This window comes from Trachypithecus francoisi, unplaced genomic scaffold (genome assembly GCF_009764315.1).
Source record: "Trachypithecus francoisi isolate TF-2019V2 unplaced genomic scaffold, Tfra_2.0 Lachesis_group12, whole genome shotgun sequence".
Lineage (NCBI taxonomy): Eukaryota > Metazoa > Chordata > Mammalia > Primates > Cercopithecidae > Trachypithecus > Trachypithecus francoisi.
Genome location: NW_022681457.1, coordinates 19,598,354 through 19,619,425, shown reverse-complemented (window position 1 = coordinate 19,619,425; position 21,072 = coordinate 19,598,354). Strand labels below are relative to the sequence as shown.

Here is a 21,072-nt window from a genome sequence, read left to right as displayed (position 1 = left end):
AGTAGGTGCTCCACAACTGCCCAATTCCCTTCCATCCGTCTTTCTGAACCAACATTTGGGATTGATCAGAGACTTTGGTGGAGATTTATCTTCTGTAAACTGAAACTGAAGCATTTTTAGCTGCCTTTCCTTTGCCCAGGCAAAAGCAGAATGCCACTCCCGCATCCCAATTCTATCTCTGTGATGACAGATCATCAAGTAATTAGGGCAGCAAGCATCTGAAATTGTGTCAGCTCCCTGATGGTTGGGTCCCCAAGTGCCTGGCCTAGTACTGAGCAAGGCATGAGCTTCTTTCCATGCTGCTTCTCCAAAATCTCTGGGCTGGGATGGCTAGAAGGAAGAGAAATAGAATGCCCGGGGCACTGACTCTGTAGGCAAGGGCAGCAGCTTTCCATGTCTCTGCAAGAGGCATTATAGGTGGATATTTGGCAGGGAGGGTTAATGAAAAAAGCATGAGTGTGGGAATAAGAAAATGTGGGTTTGAAGCCTGACTCGAGCCCTCCACATATCTAGTACATGTTGACAACTTTTTGAGCCTCAGTTTCCTCAGCTCTGAAATGGGGATAATGCCTTTGATCTCACTGGGTTTGTGGAGAGCTCAAATTAAATAATGGATGCATTATATAAGATATCATTTCAATATGGAGACACTAATTATTGATATTAGGTGTGTTGTGCTGAACCTGCATTGAGGGACAGACAGTGACAGTCTCAGAGCAGGCTCCCCTGTCTACTCGCTGTTTGGGTGAACTGGGGCTTGTTAATTAACCTCTCTGGGCCTTAGCATGTTTATTTTTAAAATAGGGACAATTGCCCACCACACTACATAGGATGGGTTATGTATGTATTCTTGGTAAGCTGTAAAGTACTAATGATAGTTATAATTCTTGTTATTTATGCTAATCATGGTAGACAAAATTAGTTATTCATCTTTGTTATTAAATCAGGACAGTAAGTACTATTGTTTTGGAGGACAGTGCCTCAGTTGGAAGCCTTGGACAAACTTAATCTGTGTCTGTTTCAAGTAAAGGGTTAAGAGTGCAAGTTTGGTGAGCACCTAAAACAGTGCCTGGTATACAGTAGGCAGTCAATAGATGTAAGTGCTCAACAAACACATGTTGGGTAATTTAATGAGTGAATGAAAAGTTATGTCATGGAATTATTTTGAAGTCTACATGGAATGAGACTGTGTATTATGTACTGTGGAGTGATGCACATAAGAGCATGTTACTCTTTGACAAAGCCATCATATATTATGTCCAAGCCTACCAGAATAACCTCCTTCAACATGTCTTTGTGTGCTCTTCTAATGCAACAAGGATGGACTCTGCACACCCAACCCTCCAGGGTCAGAGCCCTGAAAGCCTTGTGAAGCCCGAGGAGACTGTGATGTTGTGTGTCACACCAAGCATAAGTGACAGTAGCAAACACATTAGAGGTGCAGTTTGCCTTTCTTCATTCCCACTCATTCTCATACTGTCTAATTTGGAAGAACATTGGACCCAAGAGTCAGAGATAATGGTGCTTTTCTTCTATTTATTTATTTATTTATTTGAGATGGAGTCTCGCTCTGTCACCCAGGCTGGAGTGCAGTGGCACAATCTCAGCTCACTGCAAGCTCTGCCTCCCTGGTTCACGCCATTATCCTACCTCAGTCTCTCGATTAGCTGGGACTGCAGGCACTCGCCACGATGCCCAGCTAATTTTTTTGTATTTTTAGTAGAGATGGGGTTTCACCATGTTAGGCAGAATGGTCTCGATCTCCTGACCTCGTGATCTGCCCGCCTCAGTCTCCCAAAGTGCTGGGATTACAGGCGTGAGCCACCGCGCCCGGCCAATCATGGTGCTTTTAACCTATAATCTTTCTTTTGAGGTTCTGAAATGTTTCAGAAATCCAAACAGACATCTTTTTGAGTTTTGCTATGTTCCTGACAAATAGTGAATGAATGCATCCTTTTCCCCGCTATATGTAGGTGAATTAAAGAAAGAAAACACTACTGCATGGAATTGGAAAGCATTATAGAAGCCTCCTACCTCGGAATCGTAGAGATGCAAGGACCCTTAAGGGTTTCTCCTGCAACCTTCCACCGAGTTTCCTCCACTTCACCCCTGGCTGGCAGCCTCTATGTGCCAGGATACTTCCTGTTTTGTCTGGCATCTCATCTGCACTAGTGCTCTTCATGGACCCAATGTGAGCCTTCCTTAAATTTTACCTTCTTTGGAGTCTCACAGTAGAAAAGCTGTCCCTCTCCTCAGCGTCTCCACTTCAAATGTTTGAGAACTGTGTTCCTGTCTTCTCATCTTCTTTCCTTCTGGCTAAGACTGTCTTTAAATTCTCCATACTATCTTATTGTTTGTGATAATAGTATATAAAATTTGTTGAGATAAAGATTATTATGTGCCAGGCACTGCCCTCAATGCTTTATTTATTTATTTTAATACAGCAGCTTATGTGTATGGAATACTCATTATCCCCAATACAACAGCTATGTGTGTATGGAACACTCATTACCCCCCACTCATTGTACATATGAACTGGTTGAGGCCTAAAAGGAGATGGCAATAAACCCAGCTAGTATACGTATGGCTAGGATTTGATTCTAGAGTGTTGGCTACAGAGTTTTCACTCTTAACTCATAGACTGTATCTCCCTTACTTTTTAAAAAATGCTTCTAACAAAATAATATAGATAGATTGATTATAGATGGACAGGTGGAAAGGTGGAAAACGGACAGGTGAAAAATAAATGATTCCAGTGTCTCATGGTGTCTGAGGAGCAAGACTCTTGCCCCTTGAGCTGGACTCTGCCTCTATTAATACAGCCAGGGATTTGCACCCGGGGCAACAGCACAGTGCAATAGTCACAGGTGCCACCCAAGAGCCCAGATGCCTGAATTTGAAGCCTGGCTCTACTTCTTACTCATTATGCAACCTTGGCCTCTTTCATCATTTGGTCTTCTCCATCTTATTTAGGATTCAGCTCAGTTGTCACTGCCTCAGAGATTCCTCTACCATCACCCTTGTGGTGGACACTGTGAGGTGCCATCCAGAAATTCCTTAAAGATGGGACTTGTTGGTCCAGCTTCTGAGAGTGCAGTGGGCAGACAGCTTGCACTTGCTAGCCTTCTCTGGGATTGCCTCGGCTACAGGGAGCTGCCTTGCCCAAGGTCATATCCTTCCTCTGATAGCCCTCATCCAATAACTTGTTGATGTGGAGGCATCAGGTCAGGACAAGTCTGCATGACTGTTCAAGCTCCAAGACTCCCTCAGGGTTGGCCAAGACTGTCCCTGGCCTGCAGTGCAACTTGACATCGCCCTCTGCTGACCTCTGGCTTCTGTTCCCCCTCCACAGATGAAGATTCCAAGAGCACCGCACATCCTAATACATATCCTGCATACTACTCTGTCTTGGTGTCTGTTCAGGGGAGCCCTCCAACTTGACCATGGCCACTGCGCCTTCTCCACTGGGAGGGACCATCTTGTTCTATTCTCACCCTTTGTATCAACTCACGAAGTACATTTTCTTTTCAGTATAAATCAGAGTCCATCATGAACTGAATTTGTTTATTGCTTGTTTCCCCTCACACCCAGTTCTCTTTACTAAAATATAAGAGTCTTTTATTTTAGACTCTTTTTTTTTAAAATCCAGTTTTATTAAGGTATACTTGTATGGCATGGTGACTGTAGTCAATAATACTGTATTGTATACTTGAAATTTGCTAAAATATAAGATTCTTATCTTCCTCAAAGGCATTCAATAAGTATCCGTTGAATTAATACACTATAATATAATGGTTAAATTCACCCTGCATTTGAAGCTAAACATCCTGGGTTCAAATCCTGATTGTGACACTTCCTAACCAGTGATCTTGCCCAAGCTTTTAAATCCTGGGAACTACCAGTACTTGGCCTAGGGCATGCATCGCACAGGGTAAGTGCTCAATAAATTTTAGCAATTAATAGTCAGTTCATTCATGGGGTTGTTGTGAGGATAAAATGAGATAATATATGCAATTGGCATAGGTACCATAGTACCTAACTCAGAATAAGCCTTCAGCAAATTTATCTATTGTCATTACCAACTGTCCAAGTTAAATGCCTGGAAAGCAAGTCAGTGGCCTCAGCTTTGGAGTCCCCTGCAGTGTCAGACACCGCACTGAGTAGACTGGAGGCACAAAATCAAGGCTGGTGGGTTGACGAACAATCCTTCCTCCTCCATCCTCTAGGGCAAGGAGTGGACTGCCTTTATTCTGAGCACTCCACAGCGCCTAACCCACTGCCAGCCACACAGCAAGCACTTCACATGGGCACTTTGAAAAGCTGGTTTGAACTGAATTTCAATGTCATTAGGATGCTAAAATGTGGTCTCCATGGTGACTCCCAGCCCAGCAGTCTGAGGAAGGTGCTTCCAGATCTGGTGGCTGGCACACTGCAGCCTCTAAACACATGCCATATTTTTTCGCATTTCTCAGACAGATTGTGGGTTGTGTGTTCATTAATTAAGATGAGAGTAATTGGTCCCAGCAAATAGTTTGCACATCAGCTTGCAAATTGTGTGCACTACGAGGCCCCGTGGTTCTTTCTTCCCTATCTCATATCTCTATAGCTGGTTCCTTGGCTCCTGACTGTTTCCCAAAATCCCCAGCCCCTCATTTTACTGTAACAGTTGAGGAATAAAGGGAGAGTAGGATTTAACATGAAATTTCTTTGGCTTATTGTAAGTCTATTCATGCCCACGGAGGGAAGAAATAATAAACCCCCTCATCTGCATGCAATACTTTGTGATTTTTAACAAATGCTTTTACACATGCCATTTCATGTATTCCTCACTTTCTCACTGGGAATCAGTTATTATTATTGTTAAAGCTGTTAAGGGTTCAGTGCTATAGAGCACCAGTTGTATCTTCTCCACTTAGCCGCTGTAGAAATGGCAGCTTGCGTGGGCTGTCCACTTGCGGCTTTCCCATTGTGAAATATAGTGATAACCTAGGACCTACTTCACAGGGTTAAGTTGGGGGCTAGGCGAGATAATGCAGAGAAAGCACAGAGACCACATAGTGGGCTCTCCGTGTATTTTGTTGTGAATATGCCCATTTTACAGATAAAAACTCAGGGCTCTGAGACACCCAGTTGCTTGGCCAAGATCTCTAGCTTGCAAGAGGCTTGATAGATGCTAGACTTCAAGCTCTCTGATTTCTAAATAGACACTATTTCTACTCCATGACCTTAATTCTGGCTACCATAGGCTGAGTCTGTGCTTAGTGTGGGGGCCCAGGCTGTACACTGGACTTTAGGTTCTAGTGCTTCTGGTCTACAGAGTCCTCTCTGAAAGGTTGATATGTGCAAGGATCCTTGCTCCTGTGAAACATTTCCTCTGATTTTTTCCTATAGCAAGGCTAATTTGCAGTTGTTGTAAGGATGTAATTTTTTTTCTTGCATCACGAAATGACTCACACCCCTCTTCAGTTATTGTACCCCAAGGCCATTATAACATTCTGTTATTTACAGCACTGTGACCCCGGAGCAGCCAAAAGGCTCTGCTGCTTGCCTTGTTTTCTGTAATTATTTTGTTCTTTTCTATCCCTAAAACAAACCTTTTGGTGCCAATGGAATGGGCCTTTTCGGACAGTCTGTGGTGAAGGACCAGAGAGCCCCAGGTAGTGAGGAACATGTTGTCTTCCTTATTCCTGGGCAGTACCTAGTAGAGTGCTTTGCACATGGTAATCCCTCAATCAGTACTTGTTGCATGAATGAATGAATAAATCAGTTGGTTGATAAATCAGAGTTGTAAGTTCATATGCTGAGTTTGGCCCCGGCCTTCTCTGACTTTTCAGCTCTATCAGTCAACCCCATGTTCACATGCAGTTGTCTCATTGTGTGCTTTCTTGACATTTCTTGCAAATGACTCACCCAGATCCCGGTGCATGTTCCTTCAGATACACCTGTGTGAGGGAGAGCAGGGTGTGTAGTATCTACTCATCTCAGGGCTGAGAAACTTTCTTAAAGCAGAAAGCCATCTGGGTGACTAGGTAGGCCCTCCATCAAATGCCTCACCTGATGGAGCATCAGGGCTGGAATTCCTGGCACCATAGTGAGTGTCCTCACCCTGCACCAGGAACAGAACCTGGGGAGCTTGCCATGTCTCCCCATGCCTTGCTCTGTGACTGTGGATTCTGTGGAGCAGCAGAGCAGCAAGACGAAAGATGGATGTTTCAAAGAGGAAGCAAGGATAGTTGTATGGAAGGTCTTGGAAGCTGGAATAGCAGAGGCAGGTGGCCAGGGCCTTCCCAAGAAGCCCTCCTTGAATCTTGCATGGGATTCTACCATTTGAAGGTAACTAAGACACACATATAAAACCATGCAATAGAGGAGAAAGCCCTGGCAAAGCTGTAGTGAGACTTGCACTCTAATTCTTGTCTTGCTACTTATGAGGTCTGTGACCTCTATCAAGCCCTGTAGCTTTCTGAGCCTCCGTTTCCTCATCTGTCTAGTGCCATAAGTTATCCCTGCCTGTTGCTATTGTGTAGAACAACCTGAACAAGGTGATGGCTACGGGGAAGGGTTGAGAAAGACCGCTTATGCTACATAAGACAAACTGCAAGCGTTATTGTAGGGCAGTGAGGAGCTATATATAGGATATTTTAATACAGAGAATGTTCCCTGGATTAAATGGCTTCTTATTCCAAGGAGAAAAATTAGTTCTAGCCCAAGGCTAGTCATTAAATCAGCAAAATGATTTTTTGAGGCCTCAGTTTCCTTACTATTTGAGATGGAGGTTGGGTTAAATGACCTTTAAATTCCTACTAGGGGCACATTAGGGTAGATACTAAGCTCAGTTAATTTGTGGATAGCAGATTAACTACATGGAAAGGAAGTCTCTCTCCATCTTGGGGAAAGGAAATCACATTTACTGATACCTGCTTTTTGTCAGGTAGTTACATTCCCTACCTCATTTAACTGTCACACAGCCCTATGAGGTGCAATAAGCCCTGTGGGGATGCTAAAGCTTTATCAGCCTTTATTACCCTCACTCTACTGAGAAGAGAACAGCCTTAGAGAATGTTATGGGTAGAGCTGTACCCCTCCTCTCACCCCAAATGTATATGTTGAAGTCCTAACATTCAGTACCTTAGAATGTGACTTTGTTTGGGAATAGGGTCATTGCAGATAGAGTTAGTTAAGAGATGCCATTATGAGGGGCCGGGGAGGGGGTTGTAATCCAGTATAACTGATGTCCCTATAAAAAGGAAAAATTTGGACAGACAGACAGACACCATGTGAAGACGAAGGCAGAGATCAGTATGACTCTTCTAAAAGCCAAGCAATGCCAAAGGTCACCAGAACACTACCAGAAGCTAGAGGAGAAGCCTGGAATGGATTCATCTCACAGCCATCAGAAGGAAATAGCCCCGCCAGCACCTTGATCTGGGACTCCTAGCTCCTCAATTGTGAGACAGTAAATGCTGTCGTTGAAGTCACCTGGTTTGTGGCACTTTGTTTCAACCACCGTAGATTACGAAAACAGAGAGGTTAAGTGACTTGCTCAGGGTTGCAAAGCTAGAACTCACTCCTGGGTCTTTTTCATTCGAAAGCCTATGGATTTGTCACTGCATATTCTCTGATACCCTGAGGTGTTGAGCCCATGTGTGTGAAAGACTGGGGTCAGTGAGGACGTTTCTGAGCCCATGTCTGATCTGAGCATCCTCTGCCCTGGCCATGACTGGTCCTGTCCCCTGCCAAAGGGAGGGATGGAGGCCCCGAGGACCCGGGGCTCTTCCTTCTTCTTCATCCTTCTTGCTGTCAGCACTGGAGGAAGCAGCAGGGAGGCAGGCAGCCTCTGGCTTGGCTGGCTTCCCCAAACAGTGTCCTCCCACAGTTAGATGTGGCATTCTCCTGCCAAGGAACCAGATGCTCCATGTTGTAATGTGATGTCACGGCAGGAAAAGGTATGTGAACAAAGGTAATCACGGAAGACACTGCTCAGGCTAATGTTGCCTCTTGCTTAACAGCCCATGGCTGCTGGCCTAGGCAGCTGAGAATTGGCAGTACCCTGGGACTTCTACACACTCACTTGTAACGCTTGAGACATGCTTCTCTGTTCGCAGGCCAGGACTTTATGGGCCCTTAGGCAGGAGACCCCGAACACCCCACAGAAGGTGCAGAAAGGGCAGCAACAGAGGAACTATCAGAAAAAAAAAAATAAAGATATCCTGGGCACCCGCATTTTCCCAATTTACTCTTCCACTTATCTACCCTGTGAGGTGGCTTTCACCAGTTGCTCTTTACCCTGGGGAGCAAATGAGCTCAGAGATGTGAGGCAAGTTTTCCAAAGTCATACAGTAAGAAGAAGGAAATTGAGGGTGAAAAACTGTTCTATCTACAGGAATCTCTATGCTCTTTTATCCACAGCACACACCATAATACACATAACCGTGGGCATGATTCTGGCTGTCTTCTGTACCTCCTCCTTACCTTAGAGAGCCAGCAGAGAAGTCTGTTGGAGAGAGTTGGCTTTTGATTTTCTTCTTAAATTGCAGATCCAACCACATCATTCAGCCTGTGAGCCCCTACTGCCTATGAGAGATGTGTGGACTCCTTGGCCTGGACTCGCCTGACCTTTGGCTCCTTTGCCACCCTTCCTCCTCACCTGCTGCTCTCCCCACACAGAGGCCAGCCTCTGGAATCCCCAGACTGCCCCTTTCCCGAATGTGTGCTCTCCCCACTTTGCTCAGCCTGCTCCTCCCGGCTTGGTATGCCCTCCCCTGCACTACATGAAAAATCCTGCTCATTAGTCAGAAATCAGTCCTCTTTGTGCTGCCTTCCTGGGAGCTCCCAGGAAGTTCCAGCACGGTTGTCAGTGCTGTGATCGTTGCCTGACATAGGGACCCTGAGTGTCACCTCTGGAGTCAGACTGCCTGTTGTTGCATCCTTTCTCTGACATTTCCTAGCTGTGTAAGCCTGGAGAAATTGCTTAGCCTCGCTGTGACTTCTTGTGAAATGAAGATGACGATAATGAGTGCTTACTCCATGAGATTATTGGGCAGACTGAAAATGGCAAGCATATAAAACACTCCACGTAGTGCATTGGGCTATTTTTAATAGTCTTGCTTGTTTATGCCATTAGACTGTGTGCTCCTTGAAGTTGAGGACTGCATCTTATTTCTCCTTTGTAGCCCCCGTAGTTTCTAAATGGGGCCTTGTGGCCAGTTGATAAACCTTTGCTAAACAAAAGAAAAATATGTGCATAAATAAAAAGAGATGACAAGATTTATAGTAGCATATGTGTATCCAGCATCAACCAGGTGATAATAATACTAATAACAGAATTACCCAGCATGTTTATTGAGTGATTACTATGTGTCAGGCACTGTCTTAAACACTTTGCCTGTTACCTCATTCAATTGTCTCAACATCCTTCTTAAGTAGTGACTGTCATTTGTGTTGCCATTTTATGGATGAAGAAACTGGGGTACATGGGTTGCAGTGACTTCTCTGTGGTTACACAGCTAGAGTATAGCAGAGATGGATTCAACTCAGGCTGCCTGGCTGAGAGCCCATGCTCATGGCCACCCCATTTTGCTGCTTCCAAGGAAGGTGTAATGGCAGTGATCAGCCCAGGGAGGCAAAAGGAGGATCTTAAAATAGCAACCCATGCTAAGAGGCAGGACACAGTGAGGGAGACAGGCAGGGGCAGGCTGTGTGCAGAGCAAGAAGGTGGGGCTGAGACCTTCACTGCAAATGGTCCTGGTACAGTCCTCACTTTTCTCTGTGAGTCAGTCCAGTTGTCTTAAAGGAACTGAGATAGAGCAGATGGCCACAGATGTACAGGTGTGTTCCCACCTGAAGGCAGGAAGATGGGTACCATGGAGCCTTCCTTTTATTTTGTGTTGTGTTCCTGGCAACTAGCAGAAAGTCTGGCACTTAGTACATATTTAATATACAAGGTAGTTCAATGAATGTGTGAGGATTCAGGAACTCCAGGATTTCATAGCATGAATAGATATGCAATTTCCATTTATTTTACTTTAAACCTCTTCTCATCTGTCTGCCAGAAAGCCCAAGTTAGGGGAGAGGATGCACTTCTTTCCGTGATGAGATTTTGCTTATCCAAGAAGCCTGCATCTCTCATCATCAGCTCATGCATAGCCTTTGAGAGCCCTGCACTTCTGTAGCTCCAGCGGGTGGCATTGCTATGAGTGATGAAGTCCCCGGATGGTCTCAGTGGTGAGCAAATATTAACACTTTGAATCAATTGCACCTTCTTGATGACTGGGAAAACTGTTCGGAGGCTGGCAGAGAGTTATTGCACCATGCAACAGTCGAGCGTAGCTGATACAGTGGGAGCGAATGGCATAAATGAGTTTAAGGCTAAGATGGATTTGCACTTGGAAACTGAAATCATGCAATGGGGTTTGCTAGTGGAATTGCAAAGTGCACCTGGAAGAATGCCAAGAATAATGCAGATGTCTCAGCCCATGCTTTTCATTGTAGCCAACTACAGAATGGGAAAATTAATTGTACCTGCCTCATAAGGTAGCAAGTTGATGTACATGAGTTAATATAAATAACTTAGAATGGTACTGAGTATGTAGTAAGCAATTAATGAGTGCCACTCAGCATTAACACATACTAGGCACCCAAAATACAACTAAGAATAGACGGATTGGATTATAAGACGGAGAGGGTTGTCCTCACAAATCCTACAGTGCAATAAATGGTGTTATAACCAGTCACATAACAGTGTTGCAACTGTTGTGCAATGTGATAGGTGTTGTGATGGCAAAAAGACAGAGTGTACTGTAACTCAGAAGAGAGGCTACCCTAAGCTAGACTTGGATAGTCAGGGAAGGTCTCAGGATAAGGCGGCACAATGTGACGAATAGCAAGCAGGAGGTGGTCAGGTGGAACAGGTGAGAGGATGCTCCTAGGCAGCTTATGCAAGGACCTGGAGGTGAGAAAGACCGTGTTCATTGTGGGCACTCAATGTGGAGTTGGTGGGTATATGTATTCCCTAAAGCTGCCATGACAAAATACCACAAACTGGGGTAGCTTAAGACAATAGAAATTTATTCTCTTGCAGTTTCTAGAGGCTAGAAGTCCAAAACCAAGGTGTCGGCAAAGCTATGCTCTCTCTGAAGATTCTAGGGAAGAATCCTTCCTTGCCTCTCTCTATCTTCTAGCAGTTGCTAGCAGTCTTCAGCATTCCTTGGCTTGCAGCCATAGTGCTCCAGTTTCTGTCTGTCATTACGTGGCTGTTCTACTTATGTGCGTGTCTCGATTTTCTCTTCTTATAAAGATAACAGTTATTGGACTAGGGTGGTTTCTAATTTGTCCTATTGGACTAGATCCTATTGGTCTAATTCAATAGGATTAGACTCACCCTAATCCAGTATGACCTCATTTTAACTAAATACATTTGCAAGAATCCTACTTCCAAATAAGGTTATATTTTGAGTTTCTGGGTAGACATGAATTTTGAGGGGATGCTATTTAACCCAGTACAATGGGGGTGGCCAAGGGGAGTAGAAATGATTAAAGGTGAAAAGAAGACAGGAATCAGATTATGAAGGGATTCATAATAAAAAAAAAAACATTCATGAGCACTTACAATATATTAAGCACTGTGGTAGGCACTTTACACATGTAATATGCACACTCCCATTGAAAGAGGGAGAATCAGGTTGACTGAGGCCAGAGGAGAAAATCAGAGTTTACAAAGTGTGTCATCAGTTAGGGCCCTAGTAGAAAATAGAAGGTACACTGGATTGGAGTAATCTAAAGAGGGTTTAATAAAGGGATTGTTTAAGTGAGCAGAGTATAGGGAAAACATAGGAGATAGAGCAATGTGCAGGGCTGCTACCACCCCTGGAAATGGATGGTGTGGGTGAGGGAGCAGGTACTGGAACTAAGACCAGGAAGTCCTGTGAAGAAGCCATCTTGAGCAGAGCAGTGACTTTTGGTTGAGAAAGGAAGCCATCCCAAGGTGACGACATAGGGAGGAAGCCAATGGAGTGAATACACTAACTTGGTCTCTTGTCAAGACCCTGTTGGCCTACCTCAACCGGAGGACAAAAGAGAACAAGAGAGCCCATGGTGCAGTTCACATGGATAGCATCCTGGGGCCCTGGGCTGAGTGGAGAAGTCTGGAGCATGGATCTGGAGGATCAGACAGAAGACATCTTGCACTGGGGCATTGATGAGAAGGCAGAGCCTGAGAGCCAGAAAATGGGGAAGTTAGGTTGTGATGAGCAAGGTGACATAACCCAACGTTAAGAATGCACATGAGGTCAGGCACGGCGACTCACACATGGAATTTTAGCACTGTGTGAGGCCAAGGGAGGCGGATTGCTTGAGCTGAGGAGTTTGAGACCAGCCTCAGCAACATAGGGAGACCCTGTCTATACAAAAAATACAAATAATGATAATAATCACTGGGCGTGATGGCACATGCCTGTGTTTCTAATTACTTGAGAGGCTGAGGCAGGAAGATCATTTGAGCCCAGAAGACAGAGGTTGCAGTGAGCCAAGATGACGCCACTGCACTTCAGCCTGGGTGACAGAGGGAGACCCTTTCTTGAAGCCCTGTGATCACTCACCCTCATTCCCTATAGTACTAATATAGATGTATGCGTACATTAATCTATTCAACATGTATTTGCTGAGCATCTAGCATATGTCCATCACTGGTCAAACATATAGTGGTAAACAAAGCAGACAAAATTCTCTGCCCTCAAGGAGCTTACATTCTGATGGGAAAAGTAGATAGTAAACAAATAAAGACAATATACTGACTGTCAGAAGATGATTAAGTGCTATGGATAAAAACAAAGCAGAAAAGGGAAAGAGGGAGTATCAGGGGTGGGGTTGCAAATGGAAATAGAGTAGAATGAAGGTGATATGTGAGCACAGATCTAAATGGAGTTGAGGGAGGACACCATTCTGATACCTGGGGGATGAGGATTCCAGGTAGAAGGAAGGTCACACACAAAGGCTATAAACCAGAGCATGCCTGGAGCATCTGAGAAGAAGCAAGGATGTGCATGCTGGGAACTGAGTGTGATGAGATCAGAGAGGTAACAGGAGCCAGATCTGCAGATCCTGTGGTCTTTGAAGGTCTGTGTTATGCATGATACAACAGCATATTCTGAAATTCTGGCTGTCCTATGTGAACATTGCTCTCCCATCTGTAAAATGGGGATAAGAGTCTTCATTTTGCTTATCTCCAGTGGTGTTTGTAAGGGTCCAGTGAAAAGATGGGTTATGGTGTAGCTTTGAAAATCATTAAGTATGAGGCAAGATAATATTTGTATTGCTTAGTAATTTTGCCTCAGGCCTCCTGCTGCTGAGTAGAAAGGCTGCCCATGTCTTCATGAATGTGGCTGTGCTGGACCATTGCTTGACAGCAGGTTGTCATGTTTTCACACAGAAACTCATCTTCCTCCTCTCCTGGGCCTCCAACTCCCAGGCCTCATTTTTAAAACAGCAATTTCTCCCCACTGTGTTTCATGCCCCAAACCTCCTAAGTGGAATTACAGACCAGTAACTCACAGTGGCCTGTTATTTATCCTATATGCAATAAAGACTTTCCGTAGGTTATAGGAAATAAATGTGCTTTTTACTATCATCTGTAGTTCTTATTAAACTTATCCCCATGGTGAGGAAATATCTTTGTGAGACCAAGCAGTTTTATGTCCAAACAGCCAATGAGCTGATAATGGGTTTTATGTCTAGCTGTATCCAGCAGCATTGCAGGCAGCCCTTCATTCATTGCAGTTAGGAGATGCAGGTTTCTCAACCCATAGCGTGTAAATACTTCTTGTTAATGTAGTAGTTCATGCTTTTAAATAGAGTATCTGGTGTCCCCATGCATGCCTGTTGGCTGAAACACAAAATCTGAGATGCCTTATGGAGCTAAAGAAAGAAACCTGGACCAAAAATGAATGGTATGAGTTTATGAAATAAAGATGGAGGAGTAGAAAGAACTCTTTGCACTGGTAGAGTCTTTAAGCCATGAGAATTTTAAAATTGTAGATATAGGAGTTACTCTGTTATCTCCTCTTGGCAGAGAAATGGAAGGAGAAAGGCAGCTAAAATTGCTTGCTAATTATTCAGACAGAAGCAGCTTCTCATCCCAGGAAACTAAGACTTAGCATCTTTATCTGTGAAACAGGGATGATAATGCCATACTCCTAGAATTGTGATGCAAAGAAGTCAGCACAGTGCTGATGCCCAGTATGTGTTCAACAAAAAGAAAGCCCTGACTTTTAGTTCTAGTGTTATTCTTCCTTGCTAAATTCTTCCCTCTTGTTGTTCCCTTCAGTATAGCATACAAGTGAAAATAAGTAGCAGTCAATAATGTGGGGCCATGGATTAGGTGAGAAGACAGGAAGTGAGATCCAAACAGAGATCAACAGCGAGTATGGTTGACACCATGGGAATCTCAAACTTTTATCTGGTAGTACAGCATTGGTTTAGCTTGCAGACTAATTTCACAGAGTTATTTAAATGTAAATATACAAATTGGGTTTCTCTGCCATAACTAGGAAAGGGAAGAAGGAAATGAATCTATGTTTTTTGGTTCCTACCATGTGGCACCTACTTTCATATATTATCTTTACTATATTTCCAAAAGAATATAATTTCCATGAGAGCTGGAATTTTGGTCTGTTTTCATTTACCATCTGCTATGGTTTAGTTATTTGTTCCCTCCAAATTTCATGTTGAAATTTGATGCCCATTGTTGGAGGTGGGGCCTAATGGAAGGTGTTTGAGTGATGGGGGCAGATCCCTCATAAATAGAGTAATGCCCTCCCTCAGGGGTGAGTGAGTTTTTCTCTAAAGTTCCTTCAAGAGCTGGTTGTTGAAAAAGAGCCTGGCACTCCCCAGCCCCTTGCTTCCTCTTTCACCACGCCATCTCTGCACACATGGGCTCTCCCTCACCTACTGCCTGCCATGAGTGGAAGCAGCCTGAGACCACTAGATGCCCAATATTGAACCTTTCCACACATCAGAATTGTAAGCCAAATGAACCTTTTCTCTTTACAAATTATCCAGCCTCAGGCATTCCTTCATAGCAAAACAAAATAGAAAAAGAAAACTGGTACCAAGAGTGGGGTCTTGCTACAAAGATAGCTGAATATGTGAAAGCAGCTTTAGAATTGGGTAATGGGAGATGTTTGGGTCATGGGAGTGGATCCTTCATGAATAGATTAAGCCATTTTTGGGAAGTGAGTAAGTTCTTACTCTATTAGGTCCCATGAACGCTGGTTGTTTAAAAAATCCTGGCAGCTCCCCACTTTCACTCTTGCTTTTTCTTTCACCATGAGACCTCTACAAGCTAGCACTTCTTTGCCTTCTGTAATGAGTGGAAGCAGCCTAAGGCCATCACCAAAAGCAGATGTTGGCACTATGTTTCTTGTGCAGACTGTGGAATTGTAAGCTTAATAAATCTCTTCTCTTCGACAAACAGAGAGCCAAATCATGAGTGAACTACCATTCACAATTACTACAAAGAGAATAAAATACCTAGGAATCCAACTTACAAGGGATGTGAAGGAACTCTTCAAGGAGAACTACAAACCACTGCTCAATGAAATAAAAGAGGACACGAACAAATGGAAGAACATTCCATGGGCTCATGGATAGGAAGAATCAATAGCATGAAAATGGCCATGCTTCCCAAGGTAATTTATAGATTCAATGCCATCCCCATCAAACTACCAATGACTTTCTTCACAGAACTGGAAAAAACTACTTTAAACTTCATATGGAACCAAAAAAGAGCCCGCATGGCCAAGTCAATCCTAAACCAAAAGAACAAAGCTGGAGGCATCACACTACCTGACTTCAAACTATACCACAAGGCTACAGTAACCAAAACAGATACATAGACCAATGGAACAGAACAGAAGCCTCAGAGATAATGGCACACATCTACAACCCTCTGATCTTTAATAAACCTGACAAAAACAGGAAGTGGGGAAAGGATTCCCTATTTAATAAATGGTGCTGGGAAAACTGGCTAGCCATATGTAGAAAGCTGAAACTGGATCCCTTCCTTACACCTTATACAAAAATTAATTCAAGATGGATTAAAGACTTAAATCTTAGACTTAAACCATTAAAACCCTAGAAGAAAACCTAGGCAACACCATTCAGGACATAAGCATGGGCAAGGACTTCATGACTAAAAACACCAAAAGCAATGGCAACAAAACCCAAAATAGACAAATGGGATCTAATTAAACTAAAGAGCTTCTGCACAGCAGAAGCAACTACCATCAGAGTGAAAGGCAACCCACAGAATAGGAGAAGATTTTTGCCATCTACCCATCTGACAAAAAGCTAATATACAGAATCTACAAAGACTTAAACAAATTTATGAGAAAAAAACAAACAACCCCATCAAAAAGTGGACAAAGGATATGAACAGACACTTTGCAAAAGAATACGTCTATGCAGCCAACAGACACATTAAAAAATGCTCATCATCACTAGCCATCAGAGAAATGCAAATCAAAACCACAATGAGATACCATCTCATGCCAGTTAGAATGGTAATCATTAAAAAGTCAGGAAACAACAGACACTGGAGAGGATGGGAAGAAATAGGAACACTTTTTTTTTTTTTTTTTTTTTTGAGGCGGAGTCTCGCTCTGTCGCCCAGGCTGGAGTGCAGTGGCCGGATCTCAGCTCACTGCAAGCTCCGCCTCCCGGGTTTACGCCATTCTCCTGCCTCAGCCTCCCGAGTAGCTGGGACTACAGGCGCCCGCCACCTCGCCCGGCTAGTTTTTGTATTTTTAGTAGAGATGGGGTTTCACTGTATTAGCCAGGAGGGTCTCGATCTCCTGACCTCGTGATCCGCCCGTCTCGGCCTCCCAAAGTGCTGGGATTACAGGCTTGAGGGAACACTTTTACACTGTTGGTGGGAGTGTAAATTAGTACAACCATTGTGGAAGACAGTGTAGCAATTCCTCAAGGATCTAGAACTAGAATTACCATTTGATCCAGCAATCCCATTACTGGGTATATATCCAAAGGGTTATAAATCATGCTACTATAAAGACACATGCACACATATGCTTATTGCGGCACTATTCACAATAGCAAAGACTTGGAATCAACCCAAATGTCCACCAATGATAGACTGGATTAAGAAAATGTGGCACATATACAGCATGGAATACTATGCAGTCATAAAAAGGGATAAGTTCATGTCCTTTGCAGGCACATCGATGAAGCTGGAAGCCATCATTCTGAGCAAACTATCACAAGGACAGAAAAACCAAACACCGCATGTTCTCACTTATAGGTGGGAATTGAACAATGAGATCACTTGGACACAGGGCAGGGAACATCACACACCAGGGCCTGTCGGGGGATGGGGGAGAGGAGGAGAGATAACATTAGGGGAAATACCTAATGTAAATGATGAGTTCATGGGTGCAGCAAACCAACATGGCACATGTATACGTATGTATCAAACCTGCATGTTGTGCACATGTACCCTAGAACTTAAAGTATATATTAAAACAAAAAATCTTCTAATTTTTTTTTATAAATTACCCAGACTCAAGTAGTCCTTTATAGCAACACAAAATGGAGTAAGACATCACAGTATTTCCCACACCTAGAACAACATGTAGCATGTAGTAGAGCATCAGTAATATTTGCTGAATGAACTATGGATACTTAGGAAAAGCTCAGCAAGGCAAAATCTATCAGCCATGTGCCACTGTTCAACTCATAAAAATAAAGCAATGTGGTTAATTCTCTTATTCTACCTAAATATTCATTAGATTAATGATTAATTCCTTCTCTTCATCACACTACCACATGTCTAGTCCAAAATCCCATCATATTTCACCTTTATTTCTGCTGTAACCTACACTTTGTTCTCCTCACCATAACTGAATACCTGTCTTACTGCAGAGCCAGAAAGAATTCAAAAAGAAATATAATCATATTACTCTCCTGTTTAGTATCTTCCAATAGCTCCATGCTCTTTGAATAGAGTACCAAACTCTGATAGGCTCACAAGAGTCTGCTGTATCTGGCCCGATAAATTTCAGCCTCATTGCCTTTTCTTTCTGTTCTGGACTGAGTTGCTTTCAGATGCTCAACTGATCTATGTTCTCTTTTAACTCGGGGCCTTTGCACATGCTGTTCTGTTTGCCTAGAATACTGCCTTACACACCCTCTACCCTTCTCTACCCTTCTAGATGATCTCTACTCATTGTTATGGTCTCCATTTAATATCTTTAGGGTACCCTGCCTGAGACTCCATAAGGTTCCCAATTTCATGCCTTCATGGTGTCCTATATGCCCCCTTTTCAAACACTTTTCTTTCCCTACCAGGCTAAAAGCCCCATGAAAGGAGAGGTGGATTCTATTTTATTCACTGCTCTGTGTGTGTGTGTGTGTGTGTGCATGTGTGTGTATGCCAGGCATATAATACGTGCTCAATAAGTATCTATTGAATAAATACTGATCATGTAATACTAAGAATACCCTGCAATGTGAGGTATCATTTCTATTTTTCAGATGAGAAAACTAAAATCTAAAAAGACGAAATTTCAAACTCAAGGTCATATAGCAAATAGCATAGTTAAGAGTCAAACCTAAGTCTGGATCCCAAATCTCTTTCTTCTTTTCCAAAATAATTTTCTCCAGCTCATCAGATACTCTACTTACTAGCAGGTCACAACCTATGTCATATAGTTGGTTCTAATTTGGAAAGAATTATAATTTACCAGACACAATCAATTCCTTCTCCAGTGATGCAGAAGGCCGCACAGAAGCTTTTAATGTGGTTGCTGGATGACTCTGAGCATAATTATTATAGGAAAGAAGTACAAAAATAGTTCAGGTTAAGATACGTTCATCAGCTTGCTCCTTTCTGCCTGTGGATGCCACCGATGCAGCATCGTTAAAGTGTCTCTTCTCCCTGTCATCATATCTATGTCAGAGTCTCCTAAAGAGCCGGAACAGCAGAGGAAGCTCTTCATTGGAGGGTTGAGCTTTGAAACAACTGATGAGAGCCTGAGGAGCCATTTTGAGCAATGGGGAACGCTCATGGACTGTGTGGTCATGAGAGATCCAAACATCAAGTGCTCCAGGGGCTTTGGGTTTGTCACATATGCCACTGTGCAGGAGGTGGATGCAGCTATGAATGCCAGGCCACACAAGGTGGACGGAAGAGTTGTGGAAACAAAGAGAGCTGTCTCAGGAGAAGATTCTCAAAGACCAAGTGGCCATTTAACTGTGAAAAAGGTATTTGTTGATGGCATTAAAGAAGACACTGAAGAACATCACCTAAGAGATTATTTTGAACAGTTTGGAAAAATGGAAGTGATTGACATCATGACTGACCGAGGCAGTGGCAAGACAAGGGGCTTTGCCTTTGCAACCTTTGACAACCATGACTCCGTGGATGAGATTGTCATTCAGAAATACCATACTGTGAATGGCCACAACTGTGAAGTTAGGAAAGCTCTGTCAAAGCAAGAGATGGCCAGTGCTTCCTCCAGCCAAAGAGGCCGAAGAAGTTCTGGAAACTTTGGTGGTGGTCATGGAGGTGGTTTTGGTGGGAATGACAATTCTGGTCGTGGAGGAAACTTTAGGGGTCATGGTGGCTTTGGTGGCAGCCATGGTGGTGGTGGATATGGTGGCAATGGGGATGGTTATAATGGGTTTGGTAATGATGGTGGTTATGGAGGAGGCAGCGCTGGTTACTCTGGAGGAAGCGGAGGCTATGGATGTGGTGGACAGGGTTATGGAAACCAGGGCAGTGGCTATGGGGGGAGTGGCAGCTATGACAGCTATAAAAACGGAGGTGGAGGCGGCTTTGGCGGTGGTAGTGGAAGCAATTTTGGGGGTGGCAGAAGCTACAGTGATTTGGGCAATTACAACAGTTTTCAAATTTTGGACCCATGAAGGGAGGAAATTTTGGAGGCAGAAGCTCTGGCCCCTATGGTGGGGGAGGCCAATACTTTGCCAAACCACAAAACCAAGGTGGCTATGGCGGTTCCAGTAGCAGCAGTAGCTATGGCAGTGGCAGAAGATTTTAATTAGGAAACAAAGCTTAGCAGGAGAGTAGAGCCAGAGAAGTGACAGGGAAGCTACAGGTTACAACAGATTTGTGAACTCAGCCAAGCACAGCAGTGGCAGGGCCTAGCTGCTACAAAGAAGACATGTTTTAGACACATACTCATGGGTATGGGCAAAAAAACTCGAGGACTATATTTGTGACTAATTGTATAACAGGTTATTTTAGTTTCTGTTCTGTGGAAAGTGTAAAGCATTCCAACAAAGAGTTTTAATGTAGATTGTTTTTTGCACCCATGCTGCTGATTACTAAATGTAATAGTCTGATTGTGATGCTGAATCAATGCCTTTAAAAAAGTAGTTCAGGTTATTTATGTTTCCTTTTTCCTTGGATGTCAGATAAACAGTGGTTGACTGGAATTTCAACTGAGGCAGAGAGATGACCTAGTTAAGTTCCTGGCCTGAGAGAGTGTCAGTGGAAGAGCCCATATGTCTCACATGTATGGAATTGCATGAAGATCTTTCATTTATTCTGCTCTGCTGTGATTCAATGTGATTACTTTGACTAGTGAATCGAAGGTGGCTCTTTAACCATAAACAAGCGAATGGGTTAAAAAAAATGAAAATTACTATCTATGCTTTAAATGAGAGGAGTGAAGGGGCTATCATAAAGGTTAGTAGGACACACGGGCTGGTGACTTCATTGTACCCACACCCCTCATTTGTGAGAGGCCACTCACCTGTACATCCACCAGAGGGCAGCAGCAGCAGCGACGGCCCACATCCCCTGTGCCACACTTCAGCCACGCTGTCCAACCACACGTGGCTATTGGGCACCTGAAATGTGGCCAGTGCCACTTGTTGAATAACAGTTTGGATATATTGGATTAAAGAAAATATATTATTGAAATTCATTTCACCTGTTTATTTTTACTTAAACGTGGCTAAGTGGCAAATTTAAGGTGAGATATGTGGCTTGCATTCATAGGCCATGCTATATTTCTTTTGTTGAAACTGCTTGACACA

At 43.5% G+C, this 21,072-nt stretch overlaps 1 protein-coding gene and 1 pseudogene across 1 annotated transcript in view; both read left to right on the top strand.

Moving 5' to 3' along the window:
* The window catches only part of DAB1 (DAB adaptor protein 1), a 1,271,953-nt gene that overhangs the window by 181,812 nt on the left and 1,069,069 nt on the right, over window positions 1-21,072 (top strand). The window lies entirely within an intron of this gene.
* On the top strand, window positions 17,599-20,089 carry LOC117091978 (annotated as a pseudogene).